Source organism: Patagioenas fasciata, chromosome 24 (assembly GCF_037038585.1).
Source record: "Patagioenas fasciata isolate bPatFas1 chromosome 24, bPatFas1.hap1, whole genome shotgun sequence".
Taxonomy (NCBI): Eukaryota; Metazoa; Chordata; class Aves; order Columbiformes; family Columbidae; genus Patagioenas; species Patagioenas fasciata.
In genome coordinates, this window is record NC_092543.1 from 8,203,913 (window position 1) to 8,229,378 (window position 25,466).

At 58.7% G+C, this 25,466-nt stretch overlaps 1 protein-coding gene across 1 annotated transcript in view; it reads left to right on the forward strand.

Annotated features, from left to right (window-relative positions):
* The first annotated feature begins 306 nt into the window (after nucleotides 1–306).
* BCL9L (BCL9 like) overlaps nucleotides 307–25,466 on the forward strand; it is a 38,821-nt gene continuing 13,661 nt past the window's right edge. Inside the window, exon 1 of the mRNA XM_065855569.2 lies at nucleotides 307–454. The gene's annotated coding sequence lies outside the window, so the exon portion shown is untranslated. The remainder of the gene's footprint in view (nucleotides 455–25,466) is intronic.

The following is a 25,466-nucleotide window of genomic DNA, read 5'->3' on the forward strand; positions in this document are numbered from 1 at the left end:
TCCAAATGATTATTCAGGCTCCGGCGGAGAAAGGAGCACTCGGCACGCAGCGCCTCGCCCCTCGCCACGGCGTCCCCGCCCGCGCCCGGGCCGCCGCGCCCGCCGGCTCCGCAGCCCGCCGCCCGCGCCCGGCCGCCCGCCGCAGCGCGGGGAAGCCGCCCGCGGCCCGGGGCCGGGCGGGCAGCCGGGGCCCGCCGCGGCCGGACGCGCAGCCCCGCCGGCGGGCGCGGGCTGGAGCAGGCGGAAGGAGCGGCGCGGCGGGGCGGGGGGCTCCGCCGGCAGCGCCGCCGCCGGCCCCGGCCCCGCGTCCCGCGGCGGGCGGCCGAGCCATGAGCGCGGCCCGCGCCGCCGGCCCCGCGCCGCCGGCCGGCCCTCAGCAGCCCGCGGAGCCGCAGCGCTGCGCCGCCCCGGCGGGCTCGCCCGGCCTGCCCTGAGCCGCGCCGCCGCCGCCGAGGTGAGTGCCCCGCCGGGCGCGGGCGGCCGCCACCCCATTGTTCCGCCCCGGGGCGTGGGGTCCGCCGGGAGCCGCGCTGCCAGCCCGCCGCGGTGCTCCGGCTCCCGGGGGCGGCGTGGGCTGCGGGTGGGGGCGGCCGGACTTGGCGGGGAGACGGCGCTGCCACCGCTCGGGCTGCCCGGCGGGTCCTCCCGGGGCTCCCGGCCGGGCCGGGGGCAGGGAGCCGTGCAGGCTGGTCGGGGATGCGCTGTCAGCGCACCCGCTGTCCCCGGGCACGGCTTGGACATCGCCCCTCGCTTTGCTCTTGTGTTTCGGGGTCCGCTCTTCCCGGGGCAGCGTGGCCCATGGCTGCAGACGCTGGTAGTTCCTGGAGGACCAAAGAGCCTCGAGTGGGGCTCCGCTCTAGGTGCGAAGAAGTTGCTTGTGCTGCGCCTGGTCCTGCCTGGGCCGCTCTGGGTTGTACAAGACGTTATCGGTGCCATTGGAGCCCCGGGGGGCATTGGAACGGGGATTCCTGTATCCCAACTCACCACATTTCACGTGGGGTTTAAATAAACGCTCCTGTTGGAGCCCATCCAGGGTGTCAGGGGAGACCTCTTCCCTCTCCTTGCAGTGTCCTGCTCGATGGGCTTCTTTCTCCTTTTGAGGTAAACTGGGTGTGTGGTCAGCTTGGAGAAAAAAGGGGGGAAACACTATATGTACAGGCTTTCCTTGTGCACAGAAAGGGACCAATGTAACAAAACCTTCCCTGCCTTGTATTAGGGACGTGTCTTTAGCAGGTGGGGAACTTGTCCTCGCCCCACTCCGCTAGCAACCACTTGCTGGAGTGGAAATGTGAGAAGGATGCATATCTGAACACATAAGTAACGCTACATGACAGGGCAGGCTGTTGTGTTGCTGTGCGCAGCGGCTGTCCGCCTTGGGGGCAGCACCGTTTGACAGGGTGTAGGGCTGCGGTGTCACACGGTGTGTCCTGGCTGCCGGCAGCGTGGCGGGGAGGACAACAGGCAGCTTTGGCCGTGGCGCGTCCCCGCAGAGCGGTGCCACAGAAGGGCTGCCTGCTCTCAGCCCGCGGGATCTGCTCCGCAGACGTGGCTGCCGCTCGTTATCCTGCCCAAACGCTGCTTCATGCCAGGCACGCGGGAGCGACGTGCAGCTCCTTCAGCCCTCGGTCACCAGGTCTCTGCAAGAGGATGTACGTACGCCTTGTTTTGCTACTTTGGCGGCAGGAGGGATAAGAAAAGTGAGTCACGGAGGAAGTGATTTGCCCAAGGTCGCACGGCGAGTCTGTTCCAGTGGTGAAGCAAGACTTCCCCCAGGTCCGGTGCCTGCAACAGCGCTGGCTGTTGCCACATGTGGGCACATAGCGCACGCCCACAGCCGTACCGGTGCAGAAATCGTCAGGGCGACATTGCCCGATTCTTTCTCTCTCCTGGACAGAAGGATGAGTGTATTGATGTGCTGTCTCTGCAGCAACTGTCTGCTTCACTGGGGGCTTTTCCCAGAGCGTTCACACTGTAAACACGCTGGAACCTTTCTGTCTGTTCTTTAATACATGTGTTGCCATTTTAGCTGGGCAGATGGTGTGACTGGTGCCTCCTTACCACCCTGACCTGTAAGGCTGTAGGTGTTACTGTGTCTCCCTGCCCCTGAAAGTCCCCGTCCTCTTTCCAGACCCCCCCACTGGAAAGAGAAAAAGGCAGATAAAGGAAAGCTTACTGAGAAACTTGAAACCACAGTTGTTGTTCACTTGAGGAAAGTAAAATAGTTATGTTTGGTACTTTGAAGCCTTTGACCTTTTGTATCTCGCCATGTCGCTGTTGGAAGGTGGCCCTGGCTGCTGTGTGACGGAAGGGACAGACCAGTGCGTGAAGGAACAGGGCCGTGGTGAAACTGGCTGGGCCGAGCTGGCTGGGCTGTGCTGCCCCAGGGCAGCTGCCGAGGGTGCACGGGAGCTGCGCTGGAGTTCCCGGCTTCCTCAAGCCCGCAGAGCTGTGGACCTCGTTTGTGCTGCTTTGGGGGCCCTCGGGTCTGTGCTCAGCTCAGCCTTTTGGTTTATTGAGTTGTTGACCCGGGTGGCATCACCTCCTCTGGACTTGCTGGTTTTGGGGGGAAAAAACTTTGCTTTTCCTTCTCCCTGCTGCTACCCCGTCTCTCGTCAGTACAGCGTCCAGCTCCGCGTTGACATCAGCATAGCCTTTGCTGCTTTGCTCTGTCTCAGGTGAGTGCGTCGGGCTTGGCTGCTGCGAAGAGTGAAAGGTTTTAGCCGTTGGCACGCGAGGCTGAGCCTTGGGGTGCGCCGCCCGTGCCCCGCGGCTGTGGCCAAGCAGAAGCCCCGAGCTTGCCCTGCAAATGTCATTTTCCTTGTGCTCTTGCTCTTTGGCAGAGACCCAGTGTTGCACCAGTGCCCTGGATGGGGGGAGCACAGGAGAGTTGTGCTATGTTTGTGACTACTTTTGGCATTTTTAACAGAAAACATGGTACATAGATGCGTGGATATGATATAATGAAGGATGCAGATATCATAGTGACATGATGTACAAATGCAGCAATATTGTGTCAGTGTTGTTTAAGCTGCATCAGCGAAGTGCTAGGAGGATTGCCAGTATGACTCTTCTGGCAAATGAAAATCTAATGCAGGTCAGGACTTGGTGCCACTCTGCTCTCCTTTCTTTCCAGGAAGATGTTGACTGGTAAACACATTTTCTGGTGATCTCGCATGTGGTTCCTTGTTCCTAGGCGGTGTGGGACCTTTGGATGCTGAGTTTGTGCAGTTGCTCTCCATGAGATACCTACGAGGTGTCTTGTAGCACTGAAGCTGTGGAAAAATACACCCACCCTGGAGAAAGGGGCCCAGGAAGCGTTGCAGCCGCTTTGCTTCTGCGCTGTGCATTTCCAGCAGCTCTGTGAGGCACGGGGGGGTGAGAATGGCCAGAGCAATGTTCCTCAGTTTGTCCCGACTTGTGTTTCGAAGTTGCGTGCTCCTTTCCGTCAGGGTGGCCTTTGCTCCCCTGGGTTGGTGTCCTTTCTGCGAGTGCTGCCCCAGCAGCCCCGGGGGGAAGGTCCCCAGGAGCTGTTGCCGCTGGTTGGCAGGGATGGTTTCTGTTGCTGCGTTTTGCCCTCCCTCCGCCTTTCCCCGGGAGGCAACACCAGCCGGAGCACGTGGCGTGGGCGAGAGGCACCTTTCCTCCTTCCGTGGTGCCCGCTCCAGATCGCCTGCTTGGCACTGGCTCCTTCCTGGGAACGGGCAGCTGGTTTTGTTTTCTCCCTACCTGATTTTCTTTGAAACTCAAAGGCGGAGAGGATGATGGATTTTGTTCTAATTGGGGCCAGTTCACGGTGGCATTTGCCATTGCCACAGGATTGTGCTCGGCAGGAGCCAGCATAGAGGAAGCACTTAGTGTCACTGGCACCTGCTTTTGATTTAAAGGAGAGTCAGGCTATGGAGGGGCAGCTTGCCAGGAGCCCCGCGCGTCCTCGGCGAGCGGAGCCATGCCTGTCGGTGCCCTGCACGCCCTGGCGAGCCGAGCAGGAGCCTGTTCTGCTCCCTCTGGGTGCAGACAGCGCGGTGAGATCCGCTTCCCGCTCAGCAGTTCTCAGAGAGATGGGACAGTGCCTCGGCGGCTGCCGCTGTCTGGGCACCTGGCACCTGGTCCTGCAGCGTCTTTCTGGGCAGCTACAGGCACAGGAACGTGCTCGCTGCGCCTGCGCCTCTTTGGGAGGCATCTTTGCTCCGGCGTGCACAGATCGTCTCCAGCTTTGGCCAGAGCTGCTAGAGAAAGCAGCGCCGTGTTGCTGGGTTTTATGTCCACCAGGAGCAGGAGCTAGGTTTGTGGACGGTTTTTTTTTCAGCTGCGACTCGAGATGCCTTGAATCCCAGCGAGGGGATGATGGGAACCTCTCCTGATGCCTCAAGATGGCTCTAAGGCTGGGCTGCGCGCCGTGCCCAGAGGTGGGGCGTCACCCGGTTTGGTGAGGAGCTTTGCCGGAGCCAAGGCCCAGGCCAGGAGCCAGGTTTGTGAGCCGTGCCAGAGAGGACGAGACTTGGAAAGCGAAGCAGAGCTCCTCCTGTGCGAGAGGTGGCCTGAAATACCGAGCAAACCACAGAGTGCTCCTTGTTCCTGCCTGTGCCTACTGGTGTTCCCTCTCCCTGAAGTATGTGGGAGGCCACGGGACGGCTCTGCTGGGGATCAGGGGACTGCGCTGCTCAGGCACCCCTGTTCCAGCCTGCCTCTGTGGGCTGCTGCTTGGATTGGCTTGTTTTGTTGTCGTTTTTTTCCTTTTAACCCAGCTTCTTGTTGTGTCCTTCCTCATCCATTCCTGTTGCTGTAGGCGGGCTGTCCAGAGCAATGCCGCGTGCGGTCGCGCTGCTCCTTCTGTCACAGCTCAGCTGAGCGCTTTTCTTTTCCTTGCTCAGCTGCTTAACGCTGTGGTCGAGGAGAGGAGCGGGCCAGGACACGGCTTGTGTAGAAGATGCTCCGCGGCACTGAGTTCTTGCAGACTCTGTGCATCTCCAGGCGTAAGCAGAGGGAGAGCCGGGCTCTGCGAGCCCCGCGGCTCCTGCACACCGGGTGTCCCGCGATGTTCTGCGCTGTCACGGGCCAAGGAGGCTTCCAGTGCTCCATGGAGGTGAGGGCTTGGGTTTTTCACCTCCGAAATAGAGACCGGGAGGAAAAGGGAAAGGAAATGACTTAACCCAAGGCAGGAAGGGAATGTGGGGCAGAGCGGGGGACAGAAGCCAGGATTCCCGATTCTTGCTCATCACTCCGCTTCTTCCTCGGGTACCTCATTGGATCTCAGCCTTCTGTTTGAGTCCAGGCGTGAGGGGGCTTTTCCAGCCCTCCGAGAAGCTGCAGGTCAGGAGCTTCTCTTGTGAAGTACCCTCAGTGCTCGGTGGGTCTGTGAGCTTCCCAGTCCCCAGCTGAGAAAACTGAGAGTTGGAAAGCTATGACTGGTGTGGCCACAGCAGAAGTTGCAAAGCGTATCCTTGGCCAGCGAGTCGAGTGTCTGGTTCTGCACAGGGCGCCGTGGTCCTCGTCTGGCGCAGTCTTTGCTGAGAAATGCCATTCTGCCAGGATGCTGTACCCTTGTTTGGAGTCTGAACCTGGGTTTCTCTTAAGGGCTTGAGTCAAGGGAAGCTGTTTCTCTCTGCTTGCCAATGAAGTTGGCTTCAGGGACGGTCTTGCTTGACTTGCCTCTCCGGGCTTGGTAGCTGTATGGTCGGGTGTGTGCTGGTCGCGTGGTTCTGCAGGCAGTCTTCCTAACAGAAAATATTCTCTTAATATCTTCTTTGGAAGGAAGATCCTGCTAAATAGCTGTGTATCAGTGGACAGTTGTGCTCCCCTTCAGTCCGCAGACTCAGGGCAGTGAGGAGCTGGATGGGAGCTCCAAAGGGCAGTAAGGGAGAGTGAGGCTGTGTCTGTGGGCGACTCCCCCCAACGGCGACCTGGCCAGCGCTGCAGAAAGCCCCACGGCACCAGCGCTTTCACCGCTTCCTCGGCAGGATCCGTTCCAGCGCCGGTCTGCAGCGGAGCATCGGGCCGCGCTGAAAGCCGCCTGTGTCCTGCCTCCGCGCAGCCTCGTTTGAACTTTCCTCTGGCAGGGAGCAAAAGGAGCCAGGGAGACCTAGGGCTGGTCCAAGCAAGTTTCCTCTGCTCTCCCCGCCCCCAGATGGGACAGGAACGGCAGCAGCTCCAGACCGTCCCGGAGTGGAGTGCTTTGGTGGGGGCCTCGGTCACGACGGGTTTTGAGCAAACTCCTTTTGCCTCTGGTGTTCCCTGCCTCTTGGGCTGCGATGTGGAGCGGGGGGAAGTGAAACTGTGGTTCAGAACAAGCCCTCTGGATGGCAAGAAAACTGCTGAGTAGCCGGTTTCCAGGTTGCCGAGGTCCTAGCCAGGGCCCGGCGCGGCTGCCAGAAGCAACAGGCTTGGAATTTCCTCCGGCTGGTGCCAGCTCCTCTCGGCTGGCCGCAGCAGCTCTGCTGGGGCCGGGGCTGCTCGGGAGCCCCACGGCCGGGGCGCTCCGGGCCGGCGTTGCACCGGGGCTGAGCTGCCCCCCTTGCTCTCGCAGCCTGGTTTCTATTTTCTTTTCCAGGGTCCAAGCTGTTTTGAATTACGCAGCCTGCGCCTCCCGCGGGGCTCCTTGAGCAGCCGCCTAATGAGCTGAGCTCCTGACAAACTTTGCTCTGGCTCTGGCTACGCTTGGAAAATTTTACAGCCTTTTCAGAAAAAGGAAATGCCAGGAAAGGCCTGTCTCTTATTTTTATGAGGGGGTCCCGGTTGAGAGGGGCAAGATGGGTTTGGAAAAGAAGACAGGAAGGATTTTGTGTGTATACACTTTCTGGAGATCGGGGTGAGGGGGCCCGGTGGCTCTGGGGCACAGGCTGCTCCTCGCCCTGCTCACAGCGTCCCAGATCCTTTTCTGATGGGAGAAGGCGTCTGTGGGGAGCAGGACGGGGATGTTCTTGGGCCTGTAGAACTGCAGAGGCCCGGGGAGCTGTGGAGCTTCTCTGGCGGGAGGGATGGAGGTTTCTGTGCGATCTGCAGGCATCAGCTGCTGCCAGTCGCAGTGGATGAGCGTCAGGCAGGGGCGGCGATGGCCCTGGGCGCAGGAGCCTCGCGCCTGTCCTACTCTGGGGGCTTTGCCTCGTACGCCTGTCAGGAACGGGGCTCTGGATCACTATTTGATTTGGCAACCCGTGTGGGCCCGGGGAGCGGGGCGCGGGCACCAGGACCCTGCCCTCCTCTCTCATCACTCCAGCCCTCCCCAGCGTTCTGCTTCCTGGGGCTGTGTCCCCTGCTCCACCTGCAAAACCAGTGATGTGTCCCTGTCTCGGGGCTCGGGCCAGAACCCGGAATTGTGTTTGGCAGCGGGGGCCGAGTGCTTCGTGCTGCTGCTGGGAGGCTTGCGACACGAGCGGCTCTGTCCCAGCACACGGGGAACGTACTCAAAGAGTAGCTAAATACCCTTTCATTATTGTTCCTTATTTCTGTGATGCCATCTGCATCTCTCTGTTTTAGAACGGCTCAAGTGGGTGTTTTTTGTGCTGTTTAGTTGGTTTCCTCGTTGTCGGTGCGGAATGCTGTTTCACGTGAACTCCACGCTGCAAGAAGAAGGTCCAAAGCCCAGTTTGTCACCTTTGCTGTGAGCGCGGTGCAAACCCAGGCAGAGGACAGACAAGCGCAGCAGCACAGCTGGAACTCAGTAGCACCTTTCCTCCCAAAACGTTTCCACGGGTCAGCAATGGTGCGTGCAGGCTGCCCTCCTCCGCTGGAGCACTCCCCAGGAGTTTTGCTCCCCACTCTCTTTTAAAACTCACTTTTGAAAATTCACCATATTTAGTGCTGGAATCTGCTTTGGAGCCTGTTTCAAAAAACCAAAAACGAACAGAAAACCTTCCCACAACCCAAACCTGGTTTTGCTTGTTACAGGTCAGCTTTGTCAGCTGGAATTGTAAACGTTTTGTCCAAAAGGAGTTAGTTTGCCTTAAACAGAACTTTAGCAGAGAAGTGTTCTGCCACTGGCAAATATTTTGTTGTAAATATAACGTTAACCCTGATTTTGCAGGCGCACGTGAGAAGTGAGAAGAGTGGTTTGCTCACTCGAGCGGTGCCGCGATGGGAACGCGTGGGCTCCCCAGCCCGCGTCGTGCTGTCGAAGAGCTCAGAGACTGCTGGTGGCAAGTGCTTGTTGGTTGGTTTATTATGCTTTTTAATCAAAAGTGATTTCACAAAGGTCTGGTTTAATTAAAACGTATTACTTAGGCTGGTAGGTTTTAGACTTTTTGAGGGCTCCGGTCATTTTTCTTATGCTAGTGTGGACCCCTACACAACAAATCTAAGGCTTTTGCAATAACTGGCTGCCTTTCTTCAGTGCCTTCCCCAGAAGCCCTCCGGCTGAAAGCAGGCTGGGAGGGGAGCTGTGCAGCTGGTCGGATGGAAGGGGAGAGAGGTGAACGTCTGGGAGTAACGGGGAGTTTTGGGATTGCCCTTGCTCTGAGTCCCGATTCTGGGCATGTGGGGTGGCTGCTGGTTTGGTGTTTGATCTGCGTCTGTTCCTGGTGCTGCAGCAGCTGGGGCTGTGGTTGCTGTTTGCAGTGTATTTGGAGAAGCTATCGGGAGTACGCAAAGAATTGATCTCTCTTGGGATTTGATGGAAAAATCCCAGTATCAAACAGAGCAGGAGGCTGGGCTCTCACGTCTCTTGCTACCTCCTTGCCTCCCCGGCAGGTTTTAAGGTCCTTTTGAACAATCTGGGAAGTGAGCGAGAGAGAGAGAGAGAGAGGGTTGTATAGACCCTGGCAATGGTCAGGATGCTGTCTGGTGGGAGGATGGTTCCCTGGGGCCCTCCCGGTGCCACCGGACCTGTTCTGGAAGGTGCTGCTCCCCACTGCTGTGCATCAGGTCAGGCTGACACTGCCGGGCTCACCATGTCCCGGGGTGCCGGACAAACCCTGTGAGAGAGCGGCAGCTGCAGGGTGGGTGCTGGATGGAGGTGGAATGCAGGTGCTGGGTGGAATCAGCAGTCCCTCCATCCCCAGGCACTGGCTGTTGCATGTGCCAGGAGCAAAGGCAGCTCGTGGGCTGTAGCTGCCTTCTCCCAGGCCCTCATGGCCGGACTCGGCCCTGGCGTGACAGTTGTGCCAGGGTTTGCAGCCACCACCGCTTCCCGGGGAAGAGGGGTTTTGCGGATTTTGTGGCAGGGAGGAATCCTCCCACATTCAAGGTCTCTCAGCAGTCACCCCAAGGTCCTCCTCTGACCCCCAGCCGGGTCCTGGGACTCCTGCTTCTGATCACTGAAGTGGTTATGGGAGGGAAGGGCAGCGCGAGCGCTCTCGGCAGGCCCTGTCGCGTTTGTCCTGTCCATTACGCTGCGGCAGCAGAGGCACCAGCCGCCGCCTTCCTCCCGCGCTGGGCTGGAGTGCTGCAGGCTCTCCGGCGCTGTCTGCGGACATCTGCCGCCTCCTCCCCCACCGCCGCCTGGCAAGCAGCAGCAGCAGCTTCCCAGTGAACCGCCTGCTCTCCACGTCCCCCCGCGCGCCCGACCAAAGCTCCCTTCTGCTCCTACAGGCTCCTTTGCAGGACTTTGAAATGGTGGTTTCCCTGGCGCTGGCTTGGCTCCAAGCAGCCTTCCGTCTCACAAGACTGTAGCTGAAAAAAACCAGGGTGCCTGATGGAGGGGAAAGGCTTATTAAAGGTGATGCTTCCCTGGTTCTGGCTGCTGATGCAAACAGGCAGCGCTCTGCCTGGCAGGTCTCCAGCCAGCGCCTGGGGCCGGGGGCAGGCGCGGAGTCTAGGGCAGAGGGCTCGGAGCCGTTCGACTGGCGCAGATGCGGCGAGGTCAGCTGTGAGCCGCAGCCCTGGTGCCGGAGCTGGATGCTCTGGTCCGATGTCTGGCTTGGGTCTGTGCTGTGCAGCTGTGTGCGCAGTTTGCTGTTCCAGGTATTTGCGTGGTTTGTTTCTGTCTGCAGCGGACGATGCGTGCCGTGGGTGCAGAGGCACCAGGGCTGCAGGTTTCTGCCTGCGGAGAGCAGCCCCCAGGCGGGGCGGTCCTGCCGTCCTGGCAGCAGGAAGCACCTTGCGAAGTGGCGTTTCTGTGGGTTCAGCCTGTTGGCACCGCTGCGGCAGGTTCCTCTCTGTGGGTATGTGTTTGGCACCAGAAAATGTGGCAGTGGCCTGAGGGGTGATCCGTACCCCGAGCCCAGCCAGCCCCCCAACGTGACCGTCGCTGCGAGGCCCTGGCTGCAGCATGTGCTTCCCACCTGGGGCTTCTCCAGAGGTGACGGTGGAGGAACTGGGAGGAATGGAGTGGAAGGATTTAATAAAGAGGGCACCGAGGGTGTTGCAAACTCCATTCTCCTGAAACGGGTGAAGAGGTAGCTGGGAGCATGAAGGCAATGCCGGGCTATGATCTCGGGGAGAGCCCAGGAGGAGGGCTGAGGTATGTGGATTAGTCAGAAGAGATGGTAGAGGATGAAGGAGGACTCAGCAGCTCCGACTGTAACGGCGGGTTTGGAAGAAGGAGCTGGAGGGATTGCAGGTGGGACACGAAAATGGGAGCTTGGAAAGATGGAATAAACGAAGCCAGTGGGGAAATTTGCTGGTTTGTACCTGGATCAGAAAGACATGAACATGATTCAAAGACATTTAGGCAAGAAGGCGCAAGCCTGTGTTTGGAGGGAGAGGGACCATCTTCACGGTGACCATCTTTGCAGTGGCGGGCTGCAGAGGCACAGCTTGGAGGAAGCGCAGTGTCATGGAGGAGCGTTGCTCGGCGTGTGGCTCGTTGGCAGGAGGTTCTGGCCCCTGTTCGATTGGTGAGACGTGTAAGTCACTTCCAGGTGTCAAAGCAGCAGCAGTGGGAGAGCTGTGAGACTGCCACTGCAGGAACCGGTGACATTACCGGAGTGATGTGCAGAGACGGGAGCTGCTGGTCCAGCTGGGGCAGCACGTCTGGCTGACAGTGAGCAGCAAGGCTGCGGCTGCACGGCCAGCAGGACCGAGGCTCTGTGGTGTCACCAGCCCTGGCGCATCCGCTGGCTCTCGGCAGCCAGGGCTGGTGTTGGGGGAGAGCCGAGAGCCGATCCGGCAGCCGGACCTGCATTGAGCGCTTGGGTCTCTGGTTAGCTGGGGCAGGAACTGCAGGCCCCTCCTCCTTGTCCGTGCTGAGCACGAAGGAGATGGAGCGAGGGAAAGATGGGGCGTGCGCCTGAGCGGAGGCTGAGCGATGCTGCCGAGGAACAGAACCGAGCTCCCTTCCTCTTTGTGCGCTGGCGGATACCCGGCAGGGCGGGGGCAGCGGGGCTGGGCGGCAGGCCAGAAACGCTCGCGCACATCCCCGCGAGAGGAAGCCGAGATGCTGCAGGAAGTCATGCCCTTGCCTGCACAGGTGATCCAGAGCTGCTGCCTTGCAGGGGTGGGACAGCAAAGCCTCCCCCAGCCAAATGGACCCTGTCCCCAGGCTGGGGAGGAGGGGGCTGAAGTGAGGGAGCCCTGGCAGAGAGTCTTCGGGACCCCCGGGGAATGGGATTTTGTGCCCCCTGGCTTCTCAGGAGGCAGCAGTGTGCCACAGGGACTGGTGTATGTGCCACAGGGACTGGTGTTGGGTGCAAGGATGGGTCCATGCCAGCCATCCTCCCCACCCTCCTCTTCCCGCGCTCGAGGGATGGAGCTGGAGAGGTGGAGGGCAGGAATCGCCCCATGGCGGGCGGGAATCGCCCCGGGAAGGGTTAACGCTGCGCCCGGCGCTGCTGCGGGCTGTGCTGCAGGAGCCTGTGCAGCAGCTTGCTCCAGTTGGCGCCTGTCCCAGAATGCTTTGGAAAAGCGCGGACCTCTGACCCCCAGTACAAACTGAGCCCAGCACGTGGGAGGGAGAAATTACTCCCAGACCTTCAGGCTCCAGGGTTTACAAGCTGCCTGCAATAAAGCAGCCATTTTTTCCGACAGTTACTAAATCTCCTCTTTTAGCTCCGCTGCAAACCTCTCCCCGTTGCTTCCCTGCCCCCAGCCCCACATCTCGCTCCTCCTGCTCAAATCAGAACCATCTCCCGAGGTGAGGCCAGCCTGGTCCCTGGGCTAGAGGCTGGGGAGGGCTGGAGTCGGTGCCCCTCGCCGCAGCCATCCCTGGGGGTCCTGCACCTGCTCCCCCTGCTCGCGGGGTGCACATCTGCACCCCCTTCTGAGCCCTCACGGGGCTGGCGGGGCGATGCTGGAGGTGACGTCTTGCCCGGGGCAGCTGGCAGACCGTGTGTCCGTGTTGTCTTGGTGTTCGTGACCAGGAACCAGAGGGCAAAGCTTTTCTTCTCAGCTTCGCTGATGGCTGGGGCAGCTTTGGGCAAGGCCTGGGTTTTCCCGTGCCTCTTTTCTGCTCTCTTGAAACGGGAATGAGAGCCACAGGGTTTGCACTTCGCTGTCGTCAGCTCCTTAGGTAACTTATTCTGTCTGTGCTCCCCGCAGCGAGCGAGGGATTAATCTCCAGGGAGGCCGGGCAGTTTCTACGGGAGAGCACTGCGTAGGAGGCTCACGAGGCTCCGCCAGCTCGCGTTCGCAATGCCGGCTGCAACTGCAAAGTGCCAAGCGCCGCTTACTCGCGCACGGTTCCGTGACCGTCCCGTTGTGCGGGAGCGCCGAGTCGGCGTGGGGCAAGCTCCGCGTGTTGGGGGCTGCGCTGAGCGCGCCAGCGCATTGCGTGTCCGCAAAGGGCGTGGGGAGCGCGTGTTCGCGTCCGTACGGGACCTTGGGAACAGAGAGCACTCGCTACGAGTGGCTGCTGTGCCATGGGCGCTGCGGGATCCAGATAAATAAAACGGGAGCTGGTATTTCAAAACAACCTCTTCCCTGCTCCTCCCACCTCCTGTGCGCATTCCTCTGGCGGGGAGCGGGCGAAGGTGGGGAGCTCTGGGGGCAGCTTTAGGCTTTCACCACGCTTCTGTTCCAACCCAGCGCTTTGCCGGAGCGGTGCCACGGCAGGAGTCCCGCGCCGTGCGCGGCACCGGCAGCGCGGCAGCCCCGGGCACCGTGTGGCGGGGAAGCCATTTTCCTAAACGTGCCTTGGGCCGGTCCAGGAGCTGCTTGACGTGCAACAAAAAAGCACATTCATCCGAATCCCCTTCTCTCCCCTCTCCAAGAGCTCGGTTTTGTTTTTAAATCTATATGGCAGGCGACCAAGCTGCCTGAGTCAGTCAGCTGGCTGGCCACCAGAAATGAAAATGCGGTTTTGTCCCCTCCCCCATTCTCCCCCTTCCCCCCTGTTTTTTTTCTCCTTCACTTAGCGACAGTTTAATGTATTGACAACAAACCTCTTTCTGGTCCTTCTCTCTTGGGGCCAGGACAAGTGGAAGCTGGTTTTTGTTTTCAGAGGGGAGAAGGTGCAGGATGGCACCAGCCTGTGTTTGCCGTCGTGCTCCTGCCCGCGGAGGAGCTGCCGCTGCGCCTGGGCCCGGCGGCGGTGCCCGCTCTCCCGGCGGTTAGGGGAGGGACAGAGGTGACCGGCCTGGGAGGACGGCAGCTGAGGAGCGAGGCTTCCTCGGCTGCTGGACCCCAGGAGCTGTGCTGGCCCTGGGCTGGATTTTGGGGGGCGGGAGGAGGTGAGGGGCAAAGCTTCGTTCCTGAGCATTCGCAGGTGCTCATGGCGGCCATGGTGCAGGTGTGGCGGAGGGAAATGTGCCCTGGAGCAGGCAAGATGGGACCCATCAGCCGTATGTCTTGTAGAGGAGCAGCCGAGCATGGTGTTGTGGAGGGGGGAACCTGGACTGCGTGACAGGTCATGGGGTCCTGCTGTGTCCCAGCTCCCGGGCATTGCTGGGTGCCAGAGCGTGTGGCACCTCACGCGGGTGAAGCTCATGGAGCAAACAAAGGAGGCTTCTTGAGGGGGGAGAGGAGATTTCAGATGCAAATGGGCTGGTTACAGAGACGGGTTTTCTTAATTTGTATGTTGATTTTTTGCTGTTTCAAATGCATAAATCACAGCAAATGCTCCATCCTGGCTGTGGCTTCCGCGTCCTCCAGCGAGGGGGCTGCAGGAGAGCGAGCGCGGTTGGCTGCCGTGAGCGTGCGGGTGTCTGAGGATGCCCGCACTGGTCTGAACTAGTTTGCTGCTTCCTCCCTCGTATATCACGGCTCGGTTGCCAGACGTACTTCCAAGGCAGCAAAAGCAGGGAAGGGGAGAAATTGATTTACTGGTTTTTATTTTAACAGGAAAGGATGTGATAGGCTAAGAAATGTAGAAGGCCAAATAAATCCTCCTGAATATTTTCTCCGTTGAAATGAAGGGAACTTAAGGATGCACAAGGAGGCTTGAGGACTTGGTGGGGAAAGGTGCCGGCGACAAGCTCCTGGTAAGGCTGAGCTTCTTTGCCGCACGTCACATGGGAAATGCAGCTGTGAGAGGAACGATCGCTGCCTTGGTCCCTAAAAGATGCCTCCCTGCATGCGTAGTCGTGCCCCCACCTCTTCTCCAGCAGTGGAAGCCCTGCCTATACCTACGGCTGGAGGCGGCTCTGAGAACACTGCAGCGCGCACGTGCCCGTGCAGGAGCTGCGAGAGCAGGACGGAAGCGGTGAGGAGAAGGGAGAAGTGCTGCTGGAATCTGCTGGGTTTTGGCAGAGGTTTCTGGACCTGGAGAAGAGCAGAGGGCGATGGGTGCTGCACGTTTGCTGGGCACTAAGGGATGGAGCTTTGAGGTCAGGAGGTGGCTGCTGGGGATGCATCTCCTGTGTCTGCTTGTGTCCAGTCCTCAGCCCGTCCTCACTTCTTTTCTCTTCCTTGTCTCTTAATAGCGTGTGCCCATAGGGTTGAGGAGGTGTGGGAGGAAGAGAGCTCTGTGAGAATACCTGTTGTCTCTCCGATGGAGTAACTGCACCTGATATAGCCACGCTTTTTCCTTAAACTTATCTGCCGTCGGTCACTCAGCAAACGTCCGGGGCAGAAGAGCAGGAATGGTTTGGAAGGGAGTGCGGGAAGCCAGAGGGAGCTGCAGGCCACTGGGTGCCAGAGATGTTTGTTTTCCACCAGACGTGGAGCCTGCTGGGGCCTGAAGTGATGCAGGAGCTGTTTGTGGGAGCTTTGGGAGGCTGTCTGTGCCAGTGGGCGCCTACTCGATCCCCGTACTTTCCTGTTTGCCTTCGCTTGTGCTGGAGAGAAGGAAACGAGACTCGTCAGTCGCATTTTGTCCTGGTCAGTGTTGTTTTCTGATTCTCAGGCCCTTGCTTGGTTGGATTGCAAACTTGTGGGGATCTTGGTATCCCGTTGCTCTTTCTGAGAGAAAGAGGGGCTGAAATAATCCTGAAATGGATCTGCTGTTTAAATCCTTTCCACCTCATGATCTGAAGCCTCTGCTGCTTGGCCTTTGGCCCCCCGTTTACGCCCTAGGTATGCTGTGCTCCTCAGAACGCCTGGCAGCTGCTCGAGCTGTTCTGCACCCACCGGCACCGTGTGGGGTGCTGGGGGAGTGGAAGAGGGAAGCGTCCCCGTGGGACAGCTCAGCTTGCACGCCTGCGGCGCTCTGCTCCCCAGGCAGCTCGCTGCAGCCCGGCTCAGTCTGTTTCCAACCTCATCACCAGGAAGGACGCTTCTAACAAGGTCTGACCCATGGGCAGACTTTTAAACAAACACAAACTCCTGCATCAGATCAATACCTGGATCAATGGGGTTTTTTTCCTCTCTCAGAAACAGGCTATGGCTGTGTTGACTCAGTCTGCTGGGGCTGTTTCCCAGCACATCTCCCCGCCAAAACCTGAAATGAAGAGCTGGAATTTCAAGCTCTTTCCGTTTACATTGTCACCTGAGTTTAAGTTGTACCTGTGTTTTAGGCTTCTTGGAAAGTCTTGCTTATAGTTCTTGAATCTAACTGGGTATCTCGAGTACATCAGAGGGGTGAAAGAGACTGGACAGCTTGGCAAATCCTGAGCAAAACCGTGGTGGTCTGTACTCTCTGCCCTTCCTACTGGTCGGGTTCCTTTTGAATGCTGCTGTCTGATCCTCGAGCTGCCATCACTACGTGGAGGACGAACACTCGTCGTCCTCTCCCCATGGGTGTGTGTGCCCATCGCCCTGTGATGTGGTGTCAGCGGGACCAGCAGCCCGAGCTGAGCTTCTTAGTGGTGGTCCCCACTAAATAGCAGGTGTCTGCGGATGAGCTGTGCTTGGCGCAGAGCAGGTGGACAGCCCTGAGGATGCTCAGAATGCTCTGCTCTTGGACAATGTGTCCGGATTTGGGAGCTGACAGCTCATTTCCCATTTTGCCTTGTGAGTGTGAAGAAGGTTGTTGTCTCCTGGATTTGCCTGCGTGGCATGAGCCTGATAGGCTCGGCAGTCAGGAGAGTGAACCTGCGGATGTCTTTGATATTTGGAAAGAGCTGTGAGAGACTTGGAGCTCCGGCAGAAGCCATCATGTCTGCGGTAGGAGCCTTGCCCAGGCTCTCCAGAGTGCTTGAGGAAATCCTGCAAGCCCCAGCTGGATGTGAGCAGCCTGGCGTGTCTCTGGCCTCACACAGATCAGGCTTTACTTGCTTTCGCAGCGAGGTTCTGGTGCCCGGAGGTGGGGTTGCTGAACGTGCTCAGCCAAGCGCTGAACGAGAGAGCTGGTGTCCTTCCCTGCCGTGCTGTGGGGTTTGCTCACTGTCCCGGTGGCAGTGCCGGGGCTTGGGGACAGCGGGACCTCTCAGGACAGGCCGGTTCATTTCGAGGCCAAGCGGGAGAGGTGCCTGGCTGCGTCCTGGCAGGAGCGAGGCGCAGCAGGGCTGCCGTCGTGTCCGCGGGCTTCTCCCTTCTCTCACGCCCACGCGCTGGTCCGGACGCGCACGCACACACGGGTGCAGGTTGGGACCGGCGTGGACGTGCTGGTGCGGATTCACACGGGTCCGCGGGCGCGCCCACGCCAACGTGGGTGCCGTGCAGACGCGTCCGAATCCGCGCAGCCCCGGGCGTGCGCCCGCGTCCCTGCCCTGGTGCTCGCGCAGAGCTGGGCCGCAGCGCTGGGCTATTTTTGGGAGCGCTCCTAAGAATTGTGAGCATGTTTCAGATGTTGGAGTCTTAGATGGGGAAAAGCTGGAACAGATGGCTGGACAGTTCAGAGCAGCAGCCCTGCTGAGAACAGATATTTATAGGCAGATTTAACCCTTGTGTGGTCTCTGGAGCCACATTTAAAGGAAAATGCGTCTGAAGCGAATGTTGTGGAGCTGAGCGGTGACCTCTGAGGGTGTGCTGTCCTATCTGGTTTCTGTGAGCCGACTGTCAGTGTAGTCTGGAAATCCTGTCTGTGCTCTACCTCTTTCTTGAGCGCAGGGATGAGGCTTTCCCTGGGCTGTAGCGCCTGGTTTCTGTAAGCCTTGGTGAAACTGGGCCGGTCGTGCTTATTACTTGCAGTCCAAGCTGGGGCAGCGGGTACTGTGTCTGCCCTGTGCTTACATGACCAGCAAAATGAGGACAAAGATTGTTTTGTCCATCTTGCCCTGATATTTTTTTTTTTCTTCTATTTTTTTGCCAGGGGTTGCCCAGATTCTTCCTTTTTGTTCTTGGAAAGAGAGATGGTGTTTTCTTTCAGGTGTGCTGTCTGGTAAACAGACGCAGATTAAATCCTGCCCTGTCAGATGTCTTTACCTGCCCCCGTCTTGGGTTCTCTTGCTTGAGTATTTAGGGAAGAGCAAAACCCATCTGCGGGCTGCAGACCCTGCTCCGTGTCTCGGGAGTGTGAATTCAAAGCCTCCCAAGTTCTCTTTGCGCGAATGTGGTGGGGCCAGGAGATGTGAATCTGTAGGAGAGTGAGAGCAGGTTGGAGCTGCTCACTCCCTTGCTTGTTCATCCTGGTTTCAGGCTGTGGAGGTTGGAAAGAAGTCGCTGTTGTTGTTACCCACACGCGGTTGTAGTCTCACTGCTCAAGCTGTGGAGTTCCTCAGGTTTCCCGGGAGCTCTTGGTCCCAGCACTCGCATCCGCCACTGAAATGTGACTTTGGGGTGGGAAGAACCCCAGTTCCTCCTGCTCCGGTCCCTCGGTAGCACGCGGTGAGAGCACAGCCGATGCTGCCGGAGCCCAGCTGCGGGCTGGCAGCGCTGCCGTGCTGGCTGGCAGCTCTGTGCCGGCGGCTGCCTGGCTGCGTTTGCACCCAGACAAATTGGTGGGAGCAAGGGTGCTGGGCAGGGCCAGCGGGCGCGCCAGGATGCTGCTCCTGGCCAGGATGCTGCTCCTGCGGCCGGGCTGGGCCTGTTTTCACCACCGCTCTCCTCCTACCTGGGTGGAGGAGGAGAAGAGAGGGGGTGCCACCGACCCACCCCGCGGATAACTGCCAGGCCCAGGGATCTGCCCACACTTGCCTGGCCTCCCACAATGGCCCCATTGTTCTGAGAGGGCAAGGAGGAGGCTGCCTGCAGCTCCCTGGGCATCCTTAACCCTCTCTCTGCCATCAGAGTGGAGCAGGAGGTGCCGGGGCAGGTGGAGGAGCTCCCACCACCCCAGAGTAGGAGACACAGACGGCCTTGCTGAGCCTTGGTCTCCCCTGACAAGGCGCAGGGAGGCTCGCTGCCCTCTTGCAGGCTGCTTGCCACCGTGACCTTGCTTTGGGAGCAGCCCTCGTCCAGTCCCACTGCGTTGCTCTGGCCCTGACACACGTGCCAGAGTAGGACGTGCCTTTGGGAATGGGATGTTTGGGGTGTTGAGGTGCTAATTCCAGTGGCTGAGGTATCAGCGTGGAAGCTGTTTAAAGTGATTCCAGCCTGATCAAAGTGCCTTCTTCCTTCCTGTCCTGTAATGTGATCGCAGGCCAGCGAGCGGCTCGTGGTCTGCCTCGGGTTCTGGTTCCGTTGTTGCAGGGACGCAGCCTCGCAGGGCTCGGGCATGCCCGGCTGCTGTGCTCATGCTGCTGGCGCACGGGCTTGGGGCCAGAGCATGGTGTCCGTGTGCCGAAGAGGACAACGAGCACCCTGCTGCCGGCCAGAGGAGCCGGGCACCCGCGTCCCTCTCCACTGGTCAGCTCTGCGCTGTCTGTCTTTTGGTAGCAGTGGTGCTTTTGAACAGCTTTCTGCCACAACTGCTTCACCGTCAGCCGGCTCCTGGGATTATGGGGCTCTGGAATCCGCGGGGTGAGGAAGAGGCATTTGGCTGACACGCCAAGACTGTGTATGGAAAACCTCCTGGCTGTTGGTGTTCAGAGATGGCGATCCCAGTGTGCCTTGTGCTAGCTCAGAGACTTGTGGATCGGCTCAGTAATCCTGATGGATGAGAACTTTGACATCTAATAGATACTGTGCTAGTGTCACTGATGAGTCCTACTGCAAACTCTACAGTTAATTTGCTTGTATAGTAAGCTAAACAGCTTTCCTGCTTCCGAACAATCTGTCATCTCCAGTTCTCCCACTAGGTAGCCTTTGCCCTCTTCCCCCCCTTCTTTGTACCCTGGTCTTTGTTGATGCGATAACTTTTCAATATGTTCTGGTTTTGAAGTTGTGGCGTCGCTAGAGTTGAGCATGGAGGGCCAAGGTCTGAGCTGGGAGAACTTGGTGGCCCCGGTTACTGTCTTGGTGGAGAAGGGGAGCTCTCTGGGGGCAGCCCCCAGGGCAGGTCGGGTTTTTGCACCCCTTGTGTGGGAGAACATGGGGAATTTCAGCCCGAGGTGCGGAGGAGGCTTCTGGGAGGTGCAGCGTGGTGAGGAGGTGGAGCAGCGGCACTTTCGGGGTGCGCGGTGGGAAAACCCCTCTCTGGATAGGTGCAAGGCCAGGCTCTGGTGGTAAAGCCAGGTGGGGAGCATGAGCTCCCATCTCCTCGAGGTCTCTCCCCCCTCTCCAGTCCCAGCAGCACCTGCCGGCAGCAGCATCTCTGCTGCCCGTGCCCATCCAATCTGAACCGGGAGAGGTGAAGGGTTTCCCAGGGTGGAATTTCCTGCAGGGCAGATGCGTGGCCGCTTCCCCTCTGACCCGAAACCCCGATGTGATGGCATGCAAATGGGAGACGGGGGCTGAGGGAGCTGCTGGGAAAAGGAAGTGACCTCAGCTGAGGTTTAAATATAGAGCTCGGGCTCTGCTGCGCGCTGGGCCTGGTATTTATAATCCTGGAGGAGGGCTTGGCGGCTCTCTGCACCCCCTCTGCGGGCCAGGCTGGCAGAGGACAGTGCTGGGGCAAGGTGCTGGGGCAGCCGGACTCGCTTTCCCCTCTCCCCTGTGATTCTCTATCGGCTCCCGCTCCCCGGGTGAGCTGAGGTACGGACCCGTGCTCACGTGCGGCAGCCTGGGCAGCTTGCTGGCCCACGGGTGCTCCAGCTCTGCTTTTTGTTCAGGTGTGACCTGCGTATGTGGCGTTTAGTGCCAGGAAGGAAGCTCAACTCTTCCCCAGCTCCTGTCTGTTGTGAGAGCCGGCCAAGAACCCTGGGATGCTGAGTGATTTCAAAAATGCCTATAGTCAGGTCAGAGTAGGGCTGTCAGACCAAGCCTGTGACTTGTGATGTCTTATTTCCTCCGCCGCGAGCCTGCTGGAAGGCAAGCGTGCGTCACACGTGTCACACGGCCGGTCGTACCGTGCGGTGCAGCCGGGGCCTGCGGCGCTCAGAGGTGGCAGGGGTGTCCCTGCCGCAGGGGTTTCCTGCCATGGCTGTGCCTGTCTTCAGGCTGGGAGGCGGCCTGAACTTGCACTTTCAGGCTCAGAGGAGAGTTGTTGTTTTGGGGGGGATTTTCTGCAAGGTGTACGGGATGTCTAGCCCTTGCGTGCAGCATGCAACAGGCATCTCGGTGCTGTCTTCCTCTGAGGAAGTGGGTAAGCATCTGCTGCGGGGACATGGGGGATGGCTCTGCCCTCCAGCACACCCTCTGTGCCCTGCAGGGTCCCCGCTGGGAGAGCTGGGGTGCAGGGGGAGCCCCTGGTCCCGGTGCTGGCAGGAGGTGCAGCCAGTTTGTGTGTGCTCAGCCCTGGTGAGGCTGCGGGTGCCCAGGGTGACGGTGACACCTAGTGGTTTTGTCCCATGGTCTCCCCTCAGGCCGAGAGATAACGGGATGCTGGGTGTGACACCCCGAAAAATGTCCTGGTGCCCCCGGACACCTGGCGTGGGTCTGGACTGGCCACGGGCGGCAGACCCTGAGGCGCTGGGGAGCCCTCATGTCTCTCTGACTTGGAGACAGTGCATGGGGAAGGGACCAAGCGTGACGTCCTTGTTGACGATGGCCACTCTGTCACGGAGCGCTGCAGAGAGACTTGCTGCTAAAAAGAAGAGCAGGAACTACTGTGTTAAAGCTCCTCGTGAAGCTGCAGCACTTCTGGGTTCCAGTCCTGCATGCTGCTGGCTTCTCACGAGCTTCTTTAGTTATTGCCAAAGGATCTTAAAGCAGTTACTGAACTCTGGATACTGCTGAAATATCTCCTCGTAGGCTTAGCTGCATCAGGCATTTACCTGACATGTGTGACTCTGGGCAAGACTTGGCTCCCTCATGATGTTTGTGAGAACGTTGGGTTTTTGAGGTCTCGTCTATGAGCCCTGCTGCGCAGGAGAGCTGGTGTAGCAGCTCAGCAGCAGCCCCAGTGCACAAGCACAGCACTGCCATGCGTGTGGGGCACCCTTGGGCCTCTCACTGACCTGTCCCCACCAGGTCACGTGAGCCAGTGTACGAAATAATTCCTCATTAGCATCCCCGCAGAGCTGTGTGTGACTGTCGAGTGATGTCTGGCACATGCAGGGTTTCTGTAGGGAACGTGCCAGTTGGACTCGGGAGCTGGAAGGATCTGCAAATTTGGTGGTAGACCTGGAGAGTCCCTGAGCACAGGATGGGAAGGCAGGCTCTGCCTGGGGTGCAGTGAGCAGCCGAGGAGTGGGAGAAGCTGCTGAGCTGGGGGCAAGGAAGTGCTAAGAAAAGCTCTTTCAACACTGATGGATTCAAGCCGCATTAGGAGAAAGGTAGCAGGGTGCGGGACAGAAGGCAAACGATGTCCTGCTTCACCTCACTCTCTCCGAACCTCGCTTTTCCCCATGTTAAGTGGGGATCTCTGTTCCTGGGTGAAAGGGAACATGACTCTGAGGTTTTGTCCTACTAGAGACCTTTGAGACTTGTGGCCAAGCAGCCCCACTGAAGTGCATCGCTCCCGAGGCAGCTCCGAATGGCAGGAGGTCAGCAGCGTGTGCCAGAATGACTCTGACAACCCGTAGGATTCAGCAGAGCCGTAGTATTTATGCAGGTCTTGTCGAGCTCTCCCATACCGCTGATGAGGGTACCAGTTCTTCTGCCATTTAGAAGGACCTGAGAAGAATCCCGGAAATTAATAGAAAATGGGTGTCTCTGGGCTATCTGTCTGATGGTGTAAGAGCAAGATAATTTAATGACGCATTCAAAAAGGATGAGTCTCATCAGCAGGAGCGTTGTCCTGTGGAACTGCCTGCTTCCCGATGTGCCTGAGTCCGTCCGGCCCGAGCAGGGCTCAAGCGGCGATGCCTTCAGCCGCAGCCGGGGTTTAGGCTGCTCTCGCTGGGGACAGACATGCTCAGGCGAGCGCTCCTGCCGTCGGCGGTCGCTGGAGAGCACGCTGGCTCGGAGCGGCGCTGGTCGGGCGCGGGTGGGAGTCTGGCTGTTGGTGGGAGTCTGGCTGTTGGTAGGAGTCTGGCTGTTGGTGGGAGCCCATCGCTGGCTCCTGGCTAGGTGACAGTGGTGCTGTTTCACTACTGTTTTTGAGGGTTTTGTTTCTCACTGGAACAGTCTCAAAACCCATTGAATGGGTCTTGCGAAAAGGATTGTTTTGGAACAACCATTTTTTGCACAGAAAAGGTCAAGTTTCTGATTCTGGTCTTTTTCTCAAATCAGAAATGATCCAAGAGTTTCGGACTTCAGAAATCTTGTTTCTGGAGACTTTGTTATAGTCTTTGCCTCTAATGAAATAGTATGTTATTCCTCTGGAGATGTTCCAACCCCTTCTGCTGTTAACCCTGGGAGGAATGGTGATCTTGGAGCGGTGTTAGGCAGCGTGATCTCATCCAGACTCGGGGTGAGAAGTATTTCGGGAGGGGGCGGTGGGTCTTTGGGCTCGCTCCCTTTGCTGTTCTCTGCCTAATGCCTTTCTTCAAGAAGCCCTCAAGCTTGCTTGGGACCTCTCATTTCCAAAGCCAAGGTGTCCTGCTGGATTTTGTGGTGGTGTCCATGGGATGAGCAGGCAGGTGGTTACCGGCATAGGCGACATGCTCGGAGGGTGTTTGCAATTGCAACCAGGTCTTGTTAGTTCCTGGAGGGGCCAGATGACTTGCTGCTTGTTGCGTCACTGTCACGACCCTGTCTGGTCTGGTGGGTTGGGTGCTGTTGAGCTGTGGGGCATGTCGGTGCAGCTCCGGGGGCAGGTTCTGCTCTTCACCGTCTGTGCGCATGGCAGGAGTTACCTGCCTTTCTTGGGAGGTGTGGTAAAGCTCCCTCCCTGATGAATCGTGGTGGCTCTGTTTTCCCGTTTTCCTCTCCCCATAGGGATATCCTGGCAGCGATGTCAGCCGGCACAAGACGTGGGAGCTGCTGGACAGCAAGCGGGAGGCCAGAGGCTCTTCCGCCCTGCGGGGAGGTGGGCGCGGGCCCCGCGTTCTTGCGGTGGTGTTGGGAATCTGCGTTATTGGCCCTGGGAGCGTGATTCACCAGAAAGTCCTCCGGGAACTCAGCAGGGTTTCAGGTTTCTGGAGCTATGGGTGAGCGATTCCGGGACGATTCCGGGACGGGGAGTGTGTCAGCCCGGGCTCTGCGCTTCCTCCTCCCGCTCTGTGCTGCTCAGACTCACTGAGAGCAGGTTTTGTTGTTTTGTTTTGAGGTTTCTTGTCTCCGGAGGTCCCAGTCTTTGATTTAAAGCTGTGGCTTTTCACATGTACCAGGCGCGAATACTCTCCCTTTGCATTTAGATGTAGCACTTGGTTCAACAGAAGTATTTATTGTAAGCTTCCCTCCTTACGTGAGGTAGGCTGGATTGTCCCCCCAGTTCAATGACGGAGGAACTGAGGCACCCAAACAGGGTACATTGTGCTCACGGTCGCCCGTGGAATTGGCGGCAGCCTGGGGTAGAAGCCAGGAGTCTCGGCTCCTTGCTGCGACCGCTGGGAATTAAGTTTGCTATTGTCTTTAAAACTGCTGGGCTGGAGTGGGTGTGTTGCTAAATTGCGGAGGGAGCCAGATTTCTGTGCAATCTCTTTTTTGTTGTGTCCTTTTCAAGATGTTTTGGATCGTTTGTCTCCCCGTGTCAGTATTTCTACTTTGTAATTAATTCTTTTCTGTGGCCCAGATGTGTGGCATGCCTGCTGGAGTCTGGTCAGCATCGAGGGGTGTGTGCAGGGAGCTCGCAGCAGTGGAGATGCCATCGGTGTCCTGCAGCCAGACAGATGGGAGGCCAGGGTGGATCCCTGCTATGCATCTGCAGCAAGATCCAGCTGTTGCTGCTCCTGACAGCAGAATCCGCCAGCAGCTGCTTCTGGCCTTGATTCCCTCGGGATTTGGGAGGGGAGCAGGGTCAGGCTCAGTCAAAGCTGGAAGAGGGGGATTCCCAAGGGTGAGCCAGGGCCCCCATCAATCCAGGGTGCCTTTCCATTCTGCAACTGAGTAAGGCAAGGCATTGGTGTGGTTCCTGAAGCGCCAGCCTACCCCCAAAATGTGATGTTCTGGAGGGACCTTCCAGGCGGTGAGGCTCATCCACGCTGCGGGCAGCGTCTGAAGGGTTTGTTGGGGTGGCTGCCAGGTCCTTCAGGATCAATGTGTGTGTTCGCCGCAATGTGACCCAAGAACTGCGGGTGCATCCTGAGCGTTAGTTTTTGGACTATGCAGGCACAGTCTTAGCGGGGCTCCGGTTTTCTTCCTCCCTCCTTGGGGTACTCACATGCCCATGGTGTGCTGGGGTTGTGCTGCAGTGCCGCTGAGCGTTCGCGGTGAAGCACTTTGGGATCTATTTTAAATGCAGTGTGGTGCCCATGCAGATGTGGCACAGGCAGGCTTGCATCTCCCAGCCCGGTGCTGATGTGGATGGCTGTGCTGGCACCTCCGTGGCGGGTCTGGCCGCAGCCTGGTGTCAGTCAGCCTGTGACCCCCAGGACTGCGGTGCAGTGTGTTGCAAAGACAGCGGTGCAGCAGGCGGGGGCTCAGGGCCGCTGGCAGCGGGAGCTGCTGCATGGCTTGCTTTCTGGAATGCTGCCTGGCAGCAGCCTCCTGCAGCGGGGCCGAAGGCTCCCTGCAGCTGCCCGGCCAGCGGCTGCGGGCAGCGTGTGTGCTGAGCACTGCAGCTGGTACCATATGGGCCTTCTCCTCCGCCCTGTTTGTCCTCTCTGTGTCTCCTTCCCCTGCGAGCAGGCGGTTTGACAGAGCAATTGGGCAGGCACTGGGACAGCAGCTCTGACATAAATCTCTCCTGGTGTGGAATGAGGGGTATAAATATCCAGAGAGTGATGTGATCTTTCCAGCTGCTATTAATAAGTCCCTGGAGAACAAGAGTGAGCGAGCGAGACTGGCTGACACTTAAAGGGCTAGCAGCTCCCTCATGTGCTGTGAAAATTAATCAGAGCTGCGGCTCACCATCCTCCTCCGGGCCAGAGCACAGC